At 38.6% G+C, this 19,833-nt stretch overlaps 1 pseudogene; it reads left to right on the top strand.

The window, feature by feature from the left end:
• Window positions 1–11,245: 11,245 nt before the first annotated feature.
• Window positions 11,246–12,750, top strand: LOC128049490 (28S ribosomal protein S9, mitochondrial-like; annotated as a pseudogene).
• The last annotated feature ends 7,083 nt before the right edge of the window (window positions 12,751–19,833 follow it).

Below are 19,833 nucleotides of genomic sequence, written 5' to 3'. Positions count from 1 at the left end.
ATCCATAGAAGGAAATTAACAGATAACTATTTAAACTAATAGAGGATTAAGAGTATTATTATGTAAACTAACAGTTATAAATGTAATAAATAGAACATAAAAAAAACCTTCAAAACATACAATTAAAATAGTAAAAATAAAGCAAAACACCTTAAACCCACAAAAATATTCTAACACATAACATAGTATTATAAAAGTATAACCCAAAAGTACTTGCTATATCAACAAATGTCTAACCTAATCTAGTATAAAATAAGAAAAATGCTTTCAAATATATTTCACTTTGGATGATTCACCAATTATGTCTTTTTAAAAGTCTTGAAAGGCAGTCTGAACACACAGTTCTAGGAACGGCATCACATGGCAAGTGAAAGTACTTGTCTTTGCGTGTCTTTCTGTGGATACATAAAGCCATGCTATGTGTGTGATGACGTTTTTAAGTAATATTGTTTGGGGGGACACAATTAAATCTCACTTCAGAGATATGTACATATTTATGTTTGAAGGAGAGACTTGATTGGTTTGACCTATAAAATGCCTGAATCCATTTTAAAATGAGCCATTTTGGGTACTCTACATTTTTATCCAAAAATTTCAATCAGAAAACTATGTATTCGAGAAGCCAGTTGAATCAATTATTCATCATCAGTAAAACTTTGGCAATAACCCCTTTTAGGAAATCGAAACATTGATTGGGAAACCCCCTGAAGTACTTGAACCCAAGTTGGCCTTGCACAGTTTGCTCTTAGTATCATTACACTGGTTTTCATCACGGGAATCATCTTGGCCCATCCTTCATAATATCCTTTATTTAAATATTGAAGATTAATTCTCATGGGTGACTGAGCCTAGTTAAAAGGCTCTGATTTCAGGTGTTAAAGAATGTCAGCTTCTTAATGTGAAATAAAGAATTTCTTGTTTTAATTGTAAAACAAAAACTCCAAGCATTTTTTAAGGGAGTTTAGATCCATTAAGAAATCCTGGAGAGGTTCTGAGTTAATTTGCCCCCAACATTTATTTCTTTTTCATGAACAAGATTGGGACAACACCACGTAGGTGGTTAAATCTGTTTTTGCTTAATGGATCACTGATCCTTCATGGTCTTTTCAAATCCAATCCACCAGTTAACTTTTCAAAAACAGGTTCTCAAAACATCCACATCCACATGCAAATGTGGACTCTCAAAGGAAAAACACAACTACTACAGAATTTCATGCCCAAGATGAGGCCCAAGACTGAGGGAATGTAGGCGGCAAGTTGGAATTAGTGTCCAGGACCTATTTAATCCAGAGCATTCCTTGACGCTGCAATCATTTTGCCAGGAAGCTCTTATTCTGAGGAAAGAAATAATTAAGTTGTTTAGTATTAACATTTTGACCCATGTTTACTGTGTTAAAGGGTAGGGGAGGTAGGAGGGGGCGTTCAGGATGGGGAACACATGTACACCCATGGCTGATTCATGTCAGTGTATGGCAAAACCCACTACAATATTGTAAAGTAATTAGCCTCCAATTAAAATAAATAAATTAATTTTTTTAAAGAGTAGTGTTCTATGGTTTTCTTAGATCATGCATAAAATTGCTGGGTGATCAATATGAACAATTTAACCATATCACACAAAATTTTTTCCTGTTATTGATAAAGTATAAGCATAGTGATAAAAGTTATCACATACTGACTTTTCAATTACATTAGCACTAACTTTTTCATGTTGAAACTTACAAAGTTTTCTACTCTAGACTAGTATTTTACATTTGTGCTTTGGGAATTTTCAAATGATATTTTTTAAAATCTCATTTATTTCTCTGGACAGAGGAGCATGGTGGGCTACAATTCATGGGGTCACAAAGAGTCGGACATGACTAGTGACTAACACACACACACACACACACTTAAGTTTATATTAAGTACAAGTTGGGGGACAAAATAGATACCTGAAAATAAAATAAGATTAACATTCTGGTTGACACTATCTTCTTAAAAATTCCCCAGACATCACTTTTGGTAGTGGAACAGTATTTTTCACAATTAAACAGAAGTTTCCAACCATGCAGGGATGGATAAGAGGCTAGAAAGAGACTGAAAGGCTAGAATAAGTAATAAGAACAAAGAATTTTCATTATAAAGGTCTTTCATTGTATGAGAGCAGGTAGTGACCCCATGAATTGTAGCCCACCATGCTCCTCTGTCCAGAGAAATAAATGAGATTTAAAAAAAATCATTTGAAAATTCCCAATTCATGGGGTCACAAAGAGTTGGACACGACTGAGCGACTGAACTGAACTGAACTGAGCCTGGGTGCTGTTTATGGCAAGGGTACATATAAGCTGGGTTTGTGAGAGTCTGTTTCAAAAGTTCTCTCATACGGAATTTCTTCGATTGGGAGCGTAACACTGAATACAGGAAACCTCATTTAAATTGAAGTTGGGAATCCAGAAGGGGAAGCTCTCACACACTACCAACTCATTGCCATCTGAGGACCCCCAAAAGGAAGAGACATACCTTGTGTCTCTAACAGGAGGAAGGTTACTACTTTACTACCCCAGCAGGAGGAAGATTTTGTCCTTGCCCAGTGACAAGTGCCACCAATGAAAACATTGCAATTCAGCCAATGGGAAGCCGTCACTAACCTAAATTCTCACTTTCCTCCAAAGGACTTTCATTCAAAACACTTCCTCCCAGCCTTTCCCTCTTCTCTATATAAAGCAACAGTTACTTTCCTTTGTTTGCTGGACTTGCCTATAGTTTTTCCCACAGCATGCTTGTAAAAGCAAAAGAAGACTGATTAGTCCTGTTTTTTTCTTTTCACAGTGTTTGGATGAAAAGTGACTCTGATTGACTGAGAAAGGCCTTGGAGTTCTTAGGCAATTCAAGAGTTGAGGGAGTTTCAAGAGAAACTCACAGGCAAATTAGTTACTAACATTTAAAAATAAGAATTTTCTATCAGCAGTGTTGTCTATATCATCTTCCTATAAAGTTTTAGTAGAATAGATTTTTGGCTTTTTCTGATTTGTTTGAACTTACTAATAGTAAATTGCAGAGTAAAGAAAAAACACTTCTAGGGAAAAGGAGTTTTCTGGTTGACAGACAATTATCCAGGAAGAGAGCCATAAAAATGTTAACAGGCCTCTTGGCCAGAAGATAATGTAAACCACCTGAGACCTTTTGTATACGAGAAGATATGCAAAAAGAAAGACTGGTCTCAATGAGGGTCAGGACTGCTGCCCCTGCATAACTCTGTATATTCCATTATTTCTTTATGTACAACTTGGGGTATATAAGCTGATTTTGAAAATAAAGTCTTGAGTCTTGCACCGATGCTGGGCTCCCCATGTCATTCTTTTCTCCCTTTTTCGGCTGAATTCCCATCTGGAGCGGGGAGGCTCACCACGTCTACTTACTTGCCCTGGCTTCTAAGACCCACGTGAAAGGGAGCCTAAGGTGGGGCACCCTTCGATATTCAAGTGGGCGCCAGTGGCCTAACGTAGATGGTGCAAACCTCTTGTCTCGAGGTTTTATTGGTTTTCCCCGTAAACCAAGTTATTCAACCTCTTTTTCTCCACCTAAATTTCCTACTATACTATTTCTTCCTAATCTAATCTTACATTTCTAAATAAATAAGTTTTCCTCGCCTATCCGTCTCCCCTTTGAATCACCCTGGATCCACCAGGGCTGGACCCTGTCAGTAAATTAAATGTTTGTTACATGAAGTAGTTTGAACTTTTTCTATGGCATTTGACTTGTACCTATTACAGGACCAGTGAGTAGAAATGAGTCACTTAGATTTTGAGTACACTTAAGGGGCTTCTCTAATAGCTCAGTTGGTAAAGAATACACCTGCAGTGCAGGAGACCTGGTTTCAATCCCTGGGTAGGGAAGATCCCCTGGAGAAGAGAAAGGCTACCTACTCCAGTATTCTGGTCTGGAGAATTCCAGGACTGCATAGTCCATGGGGTTGAAAACAGCTGGACACGATTGAGCAACTTTTACTTCACTTCACTCCAGCAGACCATCCAGCATCTAGATGTATTTAACTGAAACTCATGTGCATATTTTATGGAGAAAATTTAATGTTATAACTTTTGTGACTGTAGATCTCATAAAAATCTTAAAAACTAAAATGAAAATAAGAATTTTCACATAAAATTCTTTGGGGGAAAAAAGTTCTCTTGTGAAAAACCACCTGAGAATCTTGCAACACTGGACCCAAATTCTGATTGTAAATTCCAAATAGAGCTAAATACCAACTACTGGCTTTAGATGTGATATGTGTCCTCCAGTTCACCACACCCCATTTCATTACTGACTGAGCCAGATGATACTTGCCATTTTTTTCACTCATTGTGTCTTTATCATGACACAAGTCCCAGATTTAGTACCAATTCCAGTTATTCACAATACTTATCTGGCACTGGAGTTCAAAAATTCTGTCCTAAACTCTGTCTTTTGGATGGTATTTGTAATCTCAATTCCTCAGTATATTTCTAGTCTGCATCAGCAGAATGTCCTGAATAAAGTCCACCTCATTTTTTCTCTACTCCTCTACTTTTCTTCTACCCTTGTTGACAATTGTTGCAACTTGTCAACTATAAAGTTGTCCACAGATTTTGAATGTTCCCCTCAAAATTCTGTAAGAATTAAATCCAAACAACACAAAGCAGTTATCAGAGAAGCCCAGGTTGTAGGAAAGATAGTGGTAGGTCTTCTCCCCAATTAAATGCAGACTCTTACTTTTCTTGGCTGTGCTCTGAAAATGGGGAAGGAACCAGAAATAGCAATACTACTATTAATAATTGAAAATTTAACTTTTGACATATTTTTCTGATGAAAGTAAAATTTCCTTTTTTTTTAAGAGGTTTTGGCTTCACACTGGAGGCTAAGGAGACATGAGAAATAAACACAATGAGATCCTGGAATAGATATCGGGACAGAGAAAGGATATTAATGAAAAAAAAGAAATTTGAGTAAGACTTTTAGTTTAGTTAACATTGTTGTAGTAATGTTACTTTCCTGGTCTGTATCACTGTACTATATTTATATAAGAAGATACCATGAGGGGAAACTGGGCAAAGATTCTATAGGAACTCTGTACTATTTTTGCAACTTTGTCTAAAATTATCTCAAAGTAAATGTTTTCACAATTTAAAATAAATTTTATATCTTTCTTTATGGGCTTCCCAGGTGGCACTAGTGGTAAAGAACCTGCCTGCCAATGCCGGAGACATAAAGAGATGTGGGTTCAAATCCCTAGGTTGGGAAGATCCCCTGGAGGAGGGCATGGCAATCCACTCCAGTATTCTTGCCTGGAGAATCCCATGGACAGAGGAGCCTGGCGGGCTATGGTCCTTAGGGCTGCAAAGATCAGACATGACTGAAGCAACTTAGCCCACAAGCACACAAATATTTTTCTTTAAATGCATCTGGTAAAACATATCTATGATGTAAAAAAGAGTGAATATGTCCAATACTAATCTCTAAACAGTACTGAAATATTTAGAAAAAAGATATCTGTACATTTGTATAGAAATCCTTGTGTGATGTATATACATTCCCATGGCACACACTATGTTAACAGCTGCTGGACTATCCATGGTCTGGCTATCTCCCTGGTTATATTGCTCTATTTTAGTCTCTTACTGTCAGCTTTGCCTGGACGAGGTCCAAAGATGGCCAGTATTCTTGAACATTATGTGTTGTGCGTTCTGCTGTGACACGTGCAGTGGGTCAGTTGCCCAAGCACTTCTCTTACCCTAACAGGAGGATCTAACTGAGTCTGGCCGGTTTCATATGTATGATACTCTAAGGGCCACTGTGCTGTGCTTAGTTGCTCAGTCATGTCTGAATCTTTGCAACCCCATGGACTGCGGCCCACCAGGCTCCTCTATCTGTGGGGGTTTTTCAGGCAAGAATACTGGAGTGGGCTGTCATGCCCTCTTCCAGGAGATGTTTCCAACCCAGTGATCAAGTCCAGGTCTCCCACAATCCTGCAGGCAGATTCTTTACAGTCTGAGCCACCAGGGAAGCCCCTAAGGGGACACTACTTTCTCCCTTAGATTCTCTACACCATTATGAGTCAAATCTCTTTTTCATCAACATTGATATTTGCTACCCTTATGTCTTAATTCACTCAATAAATATTTATTGAGCATCTGTTATATGTAATGGACTGGGCTAAGCCATGAAAGCTGACTCTTTGGAAAAGGCCCTGATGCTGGGTAAGATTGAAGGCAAAAGGAGAAGGGGAAGCAGAGGATGAGATTGTGAGATAGCATCACTGACTCAATGGACATAAATCTGAGCAAACTCTGGGAGACAGTGGAGGACAGAGGAGCTTGGCATGCTGCAATCCATGGGGTCACAAAGAACAGACACAAATTAGCTACTGAACAACAAAAACAACAAAGCAATGAGACTATAGAAAGAAAACGTTGGATATTAATCTTATCTTTATGGAACCAGGCACATACTTGGTGTATGTACTTAATGAATGAATAATTGGCTGTTTTCTTCTTTCTTTCCTTCCACTTTCTTCTTCTTCTTCTTCTTTTTTTTCCTTCTCTTTCATTTCAGGTCTTGAATTATAACTTCTCTCTGGCTCCTAAAAATATTTTTAAAAATCTATTTCAGTTCACCAATTTATTGTATAAAAGAATCTTGATTATATACAATTAGCTCAACTCTGCTGTATTAGCATCTATAACTTTCGTTTTTGAAAAATACTGCATGGTCAACAGGTTTCCATTCAATCTAAAATTTATATATTTGTGAGCATAGGTATAAACATGCAAAGAGTTGGAGGTTTTGAGTCTTGCTCTTTTCAACAGCCTGCTTCCATGGCAACAGAATCTATTAGAAGCAACCTTGTCACCACAACTTTAGGTTCAAATAATTTCACAGAAAAGATAAAAAGGTATGTGGCAACTCTATCTTGCTCCATCTTTTACATAAAGTAATTTCTCAGAAATATGATCAGCATTTGAGACAACTGTGATTAAAAATTAAAAGACCCTGAGAGAGAGAAAAAGACTATCCATAACAGGGATTTTGAAAGCTTAATGAAAGGTAGAGAAAACGTGGTAGGACTGCAGTCTTTAACATTTTCTGCATAGTGAACAATTGATCCTTAGTTTAAAATGTGAAGCTTTAGATCATCACTGGGAGACTAAAATTTTTCTCCTTAAGAGTTTATACTTAGACACTCATGAAGAACAAAAAATTTTTTATCCATTAAGGTTGAAGAAATCCTCAATTTATAGTGTCAGTTATTACTTGGATCAGAAAATTAAACATGAGTGCAAATGTATCATTATGTCCTTTGAATGTCAGAGGACTTTTTCCAAACCCATTGTACAACAAAGGCAGAGGGGCCCTATGTGTGTGTGTGTGTGTATGCTCAGCCATGTCCAACCCATGGACTGTAGCTCTCCAAGCTCCTCTGTTCATGGGATTTTCCAGGACAGAACACTGGAGTGGGTTGCCACTTCCTACTCCAGTGGATAGTCCCGACCTAGGGATCGAACTTCCATCTCTTGCATCTCCTGGATTGGCAGGCAGATTCTTTACCGCTGTACGACCTGGAAAGCCCTAAGAGGGGCCCTAGAATGACATAGAATTGTCAGCCCAACATTTTTTGTTCTTGGTTCACCGGCTTTCCAAATCACTGTGCTCTAAAACACTCTGCATCAATTTTGTTGAACTCAATAGGTCATGGAGTCTTCTCATGAGGTCTCGGTCATAGAATTAATTCCTGAATATATTAAGTTTTATGGTCACAGACAGCACCAAAATTTCCAGCAATCATAAGAAAAGCTGGGCCAGCCAGCAACTAAAAACTTCATCTTCAAAACTGTTTACTGAAGTTATTATAATGATTAAATATAATCAAGTACATATTACCCATTTGTATTTAGTTTTATTAGGAGATTTAGCTCAGGTTGCGATTGTTTGGTCAATTCAGCCCCTTCAGAGATAAGGACAGAGTAATTTCTGTAAAGAACAATAGACAGTCTGGTCACTGGATCTACAATTTAAAAATCTACTTATAACTTAGATAAATGTAACATGAATATATATGTAATCAACATCTAATATTGTCTGGTGTCCATAGCAATATACATACACATATACAAATTTGTCAATTTTCAAATTTTAAATTCAGGATTTAAAGTTAGAATATTAGGGACTTGAATCAAAGTTTTGGTGCTTTTAAATTCTTCCCCAGCCTAGTTCATGGAAAAGAGTCTGCCAAAAAAAATCTATTTGCATTCTTGGTAAGGCCTAGCATGCTATAGTCCATGGAGTCGCAAAAGAGTTGGACACAGCTTAGTGACTGAAAAATAACAACAAAAGTATTTTTAAAATAAATATCTTTCCCCACCAGAATACAAACTCCAAGAGCCCAGAGACTGTCTACATTGAACTCAGCATAATCACCAGCTGGCAGTTAACCAATTGTAGACTAGTTGAAGAGAGCAAGTTAAGTTCAAAAGCTACTTTTTTGTTAAATTTCTTTTAATTTTTAAGCTTAGAAGTTTACAAAATTTAATTTTGAGATAATTCTATACTTACAAAAAGTTGCAGAAATAGTATAAAAGATCCTTATACACCTTCCACTCATATTCTATAAATATCATCTTACATGGTTCAGATGGTAAGGAATCTGCCTGCAATGTGGGAGACCCAGGTTCAATCCCTGGGTTGGGAAGATTACTGGAGAAGGAAATGGCAACCCACTCTAGTATTCTTGCCTGGAGACTCCCATGCACAGAATAACCTGGAGGGCTACAGTCCATGGGGTCAAAGAGTCAGACATGACTAAGTGATTAACACTTTCACCTTCTATATAACCACAGTGAGTGCCAGAGTTCTAGTCACTCAGTTGTGTCCAACTCTTTGCAACCCCATGGATTGTAGCCCACCATGCTTCTTCTGTCCATGGGATTTCCCAGGCAAGAATACTGGAGTGGGTAGCCATTCCCTTCTCCAGGGGATCTTCCCAACCCAGGAATCAAACTCAGGTCTTCTAAATTGCAGACAGAGTCTTTACTGTCTGAGTCACCAAGGAAGTTCCATATAACCACAGTTCAGTTCAGTTCAGTTCAGTCGCTCAGTTGTGTCCGACTATTTTCAACCCCATGAATTGCAGCATGCCAGATCTCCCTGTCCATCACCAACTCCTGGAGTTCACTCTCAATAACCACAGTACTATCATTAAAATCAAGAAAATAGTATTAGAATCAATCTTAACATTAAGTAACACTATTGTCTAATTTATAGACTTTCTTCAAATTTACCAATTTACCCACTAATATTCTTTATCTGCTTCAAGATCTAACCTACAATGCCTGTAGTTGTCATGTCACTTTACTCTCCTATAAGCTGAAGTAGTTACTCAGCCTTTCTTTGTCTTTGATGACCTTGACACTTTAAAGAATGCTAGCCAGTTATTTTGTAGAATGCTGCTCAATTGGAATTTATCTGATGTTTCCTCATGATTAAATTCAGATTATTCATTGTTGGTGAGAATACCACAGTAGTGACACTGTGTCCTTCTCAGTGCATCAGATCAGGAGGTGCATGATATCAGTTTGTCCCATCATAGGTAGTATTAACTTTGATCACATGACAAAGGTAAAAACAGCTGCTGGAGAACAGTATTTTGTTACCAGATTAAAATAAAGAGATCTATGACACACACAAAGTACATTAAGACACTCTATTAAAAAATCAGGCATGAAATAAAAACAAGGAAAAACACTACTTTTCTAATCAATCAACAAATCTATTACAATATATGACTCTTCCAAATTTCTGTTTTATATTGTGTCCGTTTTGGTAGGTTGTATTTTTCAAAGAATTCATCGATTTCACCTAAGTTGTTAAACATATGAGCATAAAGTTGTCAATATATTCTCTTACTGGGCTTCCCTTGTGGCTCAGCTAGTAAAGAAGCCATCTGCAATGCGGGAGACCTGGGTTTGATCCCTGGGCTGCATAGATCCCCTGAAGAAGGGAAAGGCTACCCACTCCAGTATTCTGGCTGGGATAATTCCATGGACTGTATGGTCCATGTGGTCACAAAGAGTCAGACGCAACTGAGCAACTTTCACTCACTCACTCACACTCTCTTATTATTCTTATTATGTCTCTAATATCTATAGTGATAGTCCCTCTCTATTCTTTAGAGCATCAGATTTTATTTTCACCACCAGACACATCTACAGCTGAGTGTCATTTCTGTTTGGCCCAGAATTTTCATTCTTTCTAGAGTTATTTCTCTGCTCCTCCCAAGTAGCATATTGGACATCTACCAACCTGGGATGGCTCACCTTCCAGTGTCATATCTTTTTGCCTTTTCATACTGTTCATGGGGTTCTTGAGGCAAGAATACTGAGGTGGTTTGCCATTGCCTTATCCCTGAACTGCCTGGTTCATAGCTTCATTGAGATGCACAAGGTAATGCTCAAAATCCTTTAAGCTAGGCTTCAACAATACATGAACCAAGAACTTCCAGACATACAAGTTGGATTTAGAAAAGACAGAGGAACCAATGATCAAATTGCCAACATACACTGGATCATAGAAAAAGCAAGGAAATTCTAAAAAAAAATCTACTTCCACTTCACTGACTATGCTAAAGCCTTTGTGTGGATCACAATAAACTGAGGAAAATTCTTAAAGAAATGAGAATAAATAACAGACCACTTTACCTGCTTTCTGAGAAACCTATATGTAAGTCAAGAAGCAACAATTTGAATTGGACATGGAACAACAGACTGATTCAAAACTGGGAAAGAAATATGTCAAGGCTGTATATTGTCACCCTGCTTATTTAATGTATATGAAGAGTACATTATGTGAAATGCTGAGCTGGATGAATCATGAGCCAGAAATCAAGAGACTGCTGGGAGAAATATCAATAACCTCAGATATGCAGATGATACCACTTTAATGGCAAAAAGTGAAGAGAAACTAAAGAGCCTCTTGATGCGAGTGAGAGAAGAGAGTGAAAATGCTGGCTTAAAATTCAACATTCATAAAATGAAGGTCATGGCAACCAGCCCCATCAATTCATGGCAAATAGATGGGGAAAAACTGGAAACAGTGGCAGATTTTATTTTGGGGGGCTCCAAAATCACTGAAGATGGTGACTGCATCTTGAAATTTAAAATTAGTATTTTAAAAGATGTGTGCTGCAGTTTGCAGGCCCTGGCCCTCTGTCCTCTCTCTATCTCCTTTTGCCAACATGGTTGTTCCCTGTGTGTCCTGCCCCCTAGCTGCCTCCTTCTGTCTCTTTCTTAGGGTTAGAATTAGCTTTGCCCCTAGACAAGGCCTCTGGAAAGCCGCCACTGCTGAGTTACAGACAAATACCAGATGCCAGTTATCAAGGCTAAGAAGGGCTTCCCTGGTGGCTCAGATGGTAAAGGATCTGCCTGAAATTTGGGAGACCTGGGTTCAATCCCTGTGTTGGGAAGATCCCCTGGAGGAGGGCATGGCAACACACTCCAGTATTCTTGCCTGGAGGATTTGCATAGACAGAGAAGCCTGGCAGGTTACAGTCCATGGGGTCACAAAGAGTCGGACACGACTGAGTGACTAAGCATAGCAAAGGCTAAGACACACTGCAGTTATAACAAGAAAAATATTGCAGCTTTAAGACGTGAAACTTACACAGCAGATTTTAGAACTCAACATAGGAAAGAGACATTTAACTAACATGATGGGAAAAGATTCAGAAAGTTTTACGCAAGAGAATATTGACAGAGTGATTACTTACCTTTTCCCCAGGGGTTTGAGAAGTGAGCCCAGCCAATAATGAAGTATCCTGAAGAGATTTTTCCAAAACAAAGAGCATCCAGTGGGGAGAAGATGGCCGCCCATTTCATGTTCTTTTTATACTGGCAAACAAGCATATTATTCAAGAATGCATGAGGCACACAGAAAGCTACTACAGGTGAAGAAGAAAAAAGAAAAAAAAACAACCAAAACCAGTTGTGAGCTCAAGGTCTGTTTTCAGAAAAAACTAAAAACCAAAGACCCAATTGGCAGCAGATGACTGATTAAGGAGGAACTAGAAAAAATGTTAGTGGAAAAACTGTCAGATCAAGAATAAGCTCAGTCCATTTGGCTGCTGAAAAGATTATCAATGTGGTATTATCTGGTATTGATTTTCTCTTTCCCTATGTTTTCTCTCTGTATTAGTTTCCTAGAGATGTTACAAGAGAGTATCACAAACTAGGTGGCTTAAAACAAGAATTTGTTCTCTTACAGTTCTGAAGGCTAGCAGTCCAAAATCAAGGTATTGGCAATATTAGCTTGCTTCTCCTGGAGGCTCTGAGGAAGGATCTGTTCTATGCCTCTCTCTCAGGGTTTGGTGGTTGCCAATAATAGTTGGTATTGATTGGTTTGCAGCTGCACATTCCAATCTCATAGTAGACAGTTCTGGCAAAACGTGATCCACTGGAAGAGGGAATGGCAAACCACCCCAATATACTTGCCATGGGAAAATCAGGAGTTGTATAAAAAGACAAAAGGATATGAAACCAAAAGATGAGTCCCCCCGGTCGGAAGGTATCTCATATGCTCCTGGGGAAGAGAGGAGGACAACTACTAATAGCCCAGAAAGAACCAAGTGGCTGGGACAAAGCAGAAATGATGCTCACTGTGGATAGGCCTAGTGGTGAAAGTGAGAGCCAGTGCAAACAACAGTGTTGCATGGGGACCGGGAATGTTAGGGCCCGAACCAGGTAAACTGGATGCGGCCAAGCAGGAAATGGTAAGGATGAACATCGACCTCTTAGAAATCAGTGAACTAAAATGGATGGGAATGGGAATTTAATTCAGGTCACCATTATATCCACTACTGTGGGCAAGAATCCCATAGAAGAAACGGAGTAGCCTGTTAACTGACAAAAGAGTTCAAAATGTAGTACTTGGGTGCAACCTCAAAAATGACAGAACGATCTCAGTTTGTTTCCGAGGTAAGCCATTCAACATCACAGTAATTTAAGTCTGTGCCCCTACCAACAACGCTAAAGAAGCTGAAGCTGATCAGTCCTATGAAGACCTAGAAAAACTCTTAGAACTAACATCAAAAAAGATTTCTACTCAACACTGGGGATTGGAATGCAAGAGTAGGAAGTCAAGAGATACGTGGAGTAATAGGCAAGTTCAGTCTTGAAGTACAAAATGAAGCAGGGCAAAGGCTAACTGAATTATGCCAAGAGAATGCATTGGTCATAGCAAACATCATTTTCAACAAAACAAGAGATGACTACACATGGATATCACCAAATGGTCAATACCAAAATCAAATTGACTACATTCTTTTTAGTTGAAGATGAAGAAGCTATATATAGTCAGCAAAAACAAGATCTGGAGCTAACTGTGGCTTAGATCATTAGCTTCTAATAGCAAAATTCAAGTTTAAACTAAAGAAATCAGAGAAAACACTAGGCCATCCACCTAGACTTAAATCAAATCCCCTATGAATACGCTTATTTAACTTATATACAGAGTATATCATGTGAAATGCTGGGCTGGATGAAGCACAAGCTGGAATCAAGATTGCCAAGAGAAATATCAATAACCTCAGATACACAGATGACACCACCCTTATGGCAGAAAATGAAGAACTAAAGAGCCTCTTGATGAAAGTGAGAGAGGAGAGTGAAAAAGCTGCTTTAAAACTCAACATTCAGAAAACTAAGATCATGGCATCTGGTCCCATCACTTCATGGCAAACAGATGGGGAAACAATGAAACAGTGACAAAGTTTATTTTCTTGGGCTCCAAAATCACTGAAGATGGTGACTGCAGCCATGAAATTCAAAGACACTTGCTCCATGAAAATAAAAGCTAAGATCAACCTAGACAGCATACTAAAAAGCAGAGACATCACTTTGCTGACAAAGGTCCATCCAGCCAAAGCTATGGTTTTTCCAGTAGTCATATATGGATGTGAGAGTTGGACTGTGAAGAAAGCTGAGCACTGAAGAATTGATGCTTTTGAACTTCAGTGTTGGAGAAGACTCTTGAGAGTCCCTTGGACTGCAAGGAGGTCCAAACAGTCCATCCTAAAGGAAATGAGTCCTGAATATTCATGGGAAGGACTGATGCTGAAGCTGAAACTCCAATACTTTGGCCACCTGATTTGAAGAACTGACTCAAGGGAAAAGACTCTGATGCTGGGAAAGATTGAAGGCAGGAAGAGAAGGGGATGACAGAGGATGCGATGGTTGGATGCATCACCGACTTGATGCATGAGTTTCATTCACCAAACATGAGTTTGAGCAAGCTTTGGGAATTGGTGATGGACAGGGAAGCCTGGTGTGCTACCGTCCATGGGGTTACAAAGAGTCAGACATGACTGAGCAACTGAACTGAACTGATGAATATGCAGTGGAGGTGATGAATAGATTCAAGTGATTAGATCTAGTAAAGAGTGTGCCTGAATAACTATGGACAGAGGTCTGTACTATTGTACAGAAGGCAGTGAACAAAACCATCCCAAAGAAAAAAAGAAAGGCAAGAAGGTAAAGTGGTTATCTGAGGAGGCTTTACAAATAGCTGAAGAAAGAAGAGCAAGGTAGGAAAAAAACAACAACAAGAAGGAATAAAGGGAAAGGTACATCCAACTAAATGCAGAGTTCCAAAGAATAGCACAGAAAGACAAGAAGGCATTCGTCAGTGAACAGTGTATAAGACTAGAAGAAAACAACTGAAGGGGAAAGACTAGAGATCTCTTCAGGAAAATTGGAAATATCAAGGGAAATTTTTTCCCCAAAGATGGGCTTAATAAAGAACAGAAATGGTAGAGACCTAGCAGATGAAGAAGAAATCAAGGAGAGATGGAAAGAATACATGAAAGAGCTGTACAAAAGAGGATCTTAATGAACTGGATAACTATGATGTGGTCAGTAACCCAGAGCCAGACATTCTGGAGTGTGAAGTCAAGTGGGTCTTAGGAAGCACTGCTGTCAGTAGAGCTAGTGGGTGCGATGTAATTCCAATACGACTATTCAAAACCCTAAAAGATGATGCTATCAAAGTGTTGCACTCAATATGTCAGCAAACTGGAAGACCCAGCAGTGGCCACAGGACCAGAAAAGGTCAGTCCTCATTCCAATTCCCAAGAAGGATACCACTAAAGAATGTTCAAAGTATTGGACAATTTTACTCATCTCCCATGCTAGTAAGGTAATGCTTAAAGTCTTGTATGCCAGGCTTCAGCATTATGCAAAGCAAGAACTTCCAGAGGTCCAAGCTGGATTTAGAAAAGGAAGAGAAACAAGAGATCAAATTGCCAACATTTCCTGGATCATAGAAAAAGCAAGGGAATTCCAGGAAAACATCTACCTTTGTTTCATTGACTATGCTAAAGCCTTTGATACATGTGGATCTTAAAGAGATGGGAATACCAGACCATCTTACCTGTCTCCTGAGAAACCTGTATGCAGGTCAAGAAGCAACAGTTAGAACCCTGTATGGAACAACCGATTGGTTCAGGATTGAGAAAGGACTACAACAGGGCTGTTGTCATCCTGTTTATTTAATCTATATGCTGAGCATATCATGAGAAATGTCAGGCCGCATGAGTTACAAGCTGGAATCAAGATAGGTGGGAGAAACATCAATAACCTCAGATAAACTTCTGCCACTCTAAAGGCAGAAAATGAAGAGGAATGAAAGAAACTCTTGGTGAGGGTGAAGGAAGAGAATGAAAAAAACGGCTTAAAACTAAATATTAAAAAAAAAAAAAAGCTAAGATCATGGCATCTGGCCCCATTACTTCAAGGCAAATGGAGGGGGAAAAGGTGGGAGGGGAGTAGTGACAGATTTCCTCCTCTTGGGCTCTAAAATCACTGCAGACAGTTGCTGCAGCCATGAAGTCAGAAGACAATTTCTTCTTGGCAGGAAAGCTATGACAAACCTAGACAGTGTGTTGAAAAACAAAGACATTACTCTGCCGACAAAAGGTCCGTATAGTCAAGGCTATTGTCTTCCCAGTGGTCATGTGTGGTTGTGAGAGCTGGATTGTGAAGAAGGCAGAGTGCTAAAGAATTGATGCCTTTGAACTGTGATGCTGGAGAATACTCTTTAAAGTCCCTTGGACAGCAAAGAGATCAAAGGGAAATCAAACCTGAATTCTCATTGGAAGGACTAATGCTAAAGCTGAAGCTCCAGTATTTTGGTACCTGATGCAAATGACTGACTCATTGGAAAAGACCCTGATTCTGGGAAAGACTGAGGAGGGCAGGAGAAGAGGGCATCAGAGGATGGCTGGATGCATCAGAGTATGCAATGGACATGAACTTGGGCAAACTTTGGGAGATAGTGAAGGACAGGGAGGCCTGGCATGCTACAGTCCATGGGGTTGCCAAAGAGTCGGACACAACTAGGGAACTGAAGAGCAACAACATTCCCATCTTTGCCTCCATCTTCATAAGGTAATGTCCCCTCTTGTGTGTGTCTATGTCAAAATTTCCCTCTTCTTATATAAAGATACTGTCATTGGATTAGCACCCACACTAATTCAATATGGTCTTGCCTTAATTAGATCTGCAAAGTTTCTATTTCCAAATAAGGTCATATTCACAGATTCTGGATGGACATGAATTTTAAGGGAACATTATTCAACCTAGTACTTTCCCTTACTTCCCAGTGCCCTGCTCTGGTGCCCTCAAACTCTGTTGCCTAATTCTTCAAGCCATTAAGACTACAGACTTCTAGACAATTATCAGTGGTGGCTCACATGGTAAAGAATCTTCCTGCAATGCAAGAGACCTGGGTTTGGTCCTTGGGTTGGGAAGATCCCCTGGAGAAGGGAATGGCAAGCCACTCCAGTATTCTTGCCTGGAGAATCCCATGGACAGAGGAGCCTGGCGGGCTATATATAGTCCATGCGGTTGCAAAGAGTTGGACTTGACTGGGAGACTAACACTTTCACTTTCTATGTCACTGAGTGGGCCTGGACTCAGGTAAAAAGCCACCAAAAAAAGAAACTCATAAGGCATATTCTCGTCTTCCAAATATCATGTCCCTTCCAGATTTTGCCTGCTTTTATTTACTCTATAGTACCTTTGGTAATTGGGGCTTCTTAGGTGGCACAATGGTAAAGAATCTGCCTGCCAGTGCAGGAGATGTGAGATGTGGGTTCGATCCCTGGATTAGGGAAAATCCACTAAAGGAGGAACTGGCAACCCACACAGTCTCCATGCCTGGGAAATCCCATGGACAGAGGAGCATGGCAGGCTACAGTCCATGGGGTCTAAAAGAGTCAGACTTGACCAAGCACACATGTATGTACCTCTGGTAATTGCCTTTTTAAATTTTTTCTGTGGTTTATAGTTGCTCTCAGTAGGAAGGTAAATCTTATAGGAACTGCTCAGTCACAACTAGAGTAGACTCACCTGTTTTTCTAACATGTCTAATAGAAAAAAAATTAAGAATTAACATTTAGTTTCATGTTAAATAATGTATATGAATTATATTATAGTTTTTACTGCTATTTAATATCTTAAATATTTCTATTTTATCATTGTGATGCTGTTTTTCTCCATCAGAAAGCATGCACAGTGTCCAATGAATAAAACATTAATAATAACAGCATTTACTACTTAATGTTTCAATTACTCTTCTAAATGCCTTATATATATGTTGTCTCAGTAAATCTTCACATCAACATACAACTTAGACAGTAGTTTTACAGAAGAATAATTCTCATTTTACAAACAAGGAAACTGAGGTCCCAGAGGTTAATCTGTACCTGTTCCACGGGTAGTATATGATGAATTTTAAGAGTTCATGCCTATAACCATTATGCAGTACTGCCTCCTAAAAGCACAAATTGTTATCTCTGGCACTAGTTTGGATCATTATTAACCCCAAAACTTCATTATTTATAAGGCTTCATTTGTCTAATTTTGCCTAATTTCTAATGTATGAAGTAAATAGGAAGTAAAGAGTAAATAAACATTGTCGATACACGATTTTATTAAATGGAATAGTTTTAATATCAGCATCAGTTTATTTCATTATTTTTAATTTCTCTAGTTTGTATGAGTGATATATCAGAAATTCTTTAAGTACTAAAACAAGCTTCAGAATTCTCAAACTCACACATTTTAAAAATTTATCTACAAAGTAAAAACTATAGGAAAATTAGATTCACCTAATTAGTGCATAATTTGCAAGTAGTTGAATTATATTTTATATTATAATGTTAACTTTTGTCATTAATAAAAGTCTCCTTTTTCCTCTCTCCTCTCTCTCTGCCTCCCTCCCTCCCTCTTTTTCTCTGTCTCATCTATTTGCTCTTATCATAAACATGATAAGCTGTTAAGACACGAACAAGTGTGTACTTAAGCAAAATAGTTATTTCCTTAACATGACTCAGCAAGGTACCCTAGAGATTAATACTGTTACTGATTTCACAGGTCTCTTGTGCATGTGAATTTCCATGAGAGTCTATTCAACTGGTGTGACTAAGAAGAAAGAACAATGTTCCTCTATACAAGGTGGGTTTTGCATTGTCCCACACATAGCCTGCTGATGGCCGTGGGATGGCAAAGTCATCTTCATTAGACGGAATTTAATAGTGAATCAAAGTTCTTGTGGAGAATAGACTGATCTAAACTTTAGCCTCCCTTGGGTCCTGCTGAAAGATTAGAGGGAAAGAGTAGGGCCTTAGTAAGTTGAATGTATCAGATTGTTTTTCACTAATAGTTCTCTTGTAAAACTCTGAAAACCACCCAGTTTAACCCTTAAAAAAAGGAGAAAGAAAGAGGAGTGAGATGCGGGGAGGGGAAAAAACTCAAATAGTATACCACAGGCGTTGATTTCATTGATTTCTGAGGCATGCTGTTATTCCTGTAGCAATTTCCACAGTTTGGATTATGTACACATGACCAAACTTTGTCCATCAAAAGTAAACCAGTTTTCTTGCTCCATTTAATAGTCCATGCCAAACGCAGCAATACTAAGACTTTAATAGTTTATAAAATTTAATTGCCTTTAGCTTTTGTTCTACGTTTGGAAATTCTAAGACAACCTAAAAGTGCAGTCCTTCAATAAAATCTTTTCAGAAGTATTCTGAATCTGAAAAGAGTTAATGGTGGAAGAAAGAGGAGGAGTGACACAGGTGAAATGTATCAACCACACCTGTACAGCAGGATCGGACATAGTTAACGAGAAAAAAGGAAGGAGAAACAAACGTGTTAGATGATCTTCAGTCTAAAGAAATCTCTGTTGGGCAACGGGGCATTTTGCTGCTTGCCTTTTATTCCAACTTCCTTTCAAACAATTTGTTAAGTGAAAAGAGAGATGATGGCAGCTCAGCATATCAAAGCTCAGTTATCAGTTGGCTTATTCTAGTATCTTTGGTCTTTTGTGGATGCCTTATGATGTGTTGTGCGGTAACACTGGAAAGTCAATCTTATACCAGTGATTGCCACATAAATGTTAAGGAGTCTGAAAAAAAAAATCACAAAATAGAAATTGTTGAGCTCTCGGGTATAAAGTGGCACTGATAAGAATTAATGTATCCAAAAAGATTTGGGTAGGTTTCTTTTTCCTTTTATGGGGGGAGGATGGGTGTGTGTGAAGAGGGACTGACTTTATTTTTCAGTAGGGTGAGAAGGAATGTCTAAGAGAATGAAAAGGCATAATGGAAACTCTTTCATTATCAACTCTTTTAGAACTGGCTGTGAGCATGCTGTCCCAATTAATGACAAAACTGAATAAAAAAGCTGACTGTCATAACAAAGAAATCTTTTTCCTTTCATGTAATTTTTTTATTTTTAAAATTCAGAGAAACTCTTAAAAAATAAACTG

This window comes from Budorcas taxicolor, chromosome 6 (genome assembly GCF_023091745.1).
Source record: "Budorcas taxicolor isolate Tak-1 chromosome 6, Takin1.1, whole genome shotgun sequence".
In the NCBI taxonomy this organism is placed as follows: domain Eukaryota; kingdom Metazoa; phylum Chordata; class Mammalia; order Artiodactyla; family Bovidae; genus Budorcas; species Budorcas taxicolor.
The sequence above is the reverse complement of the archived record's forward strand: the minus strand, read 5'-3'. Positions and strand labels throughout refer to the sequence as shown.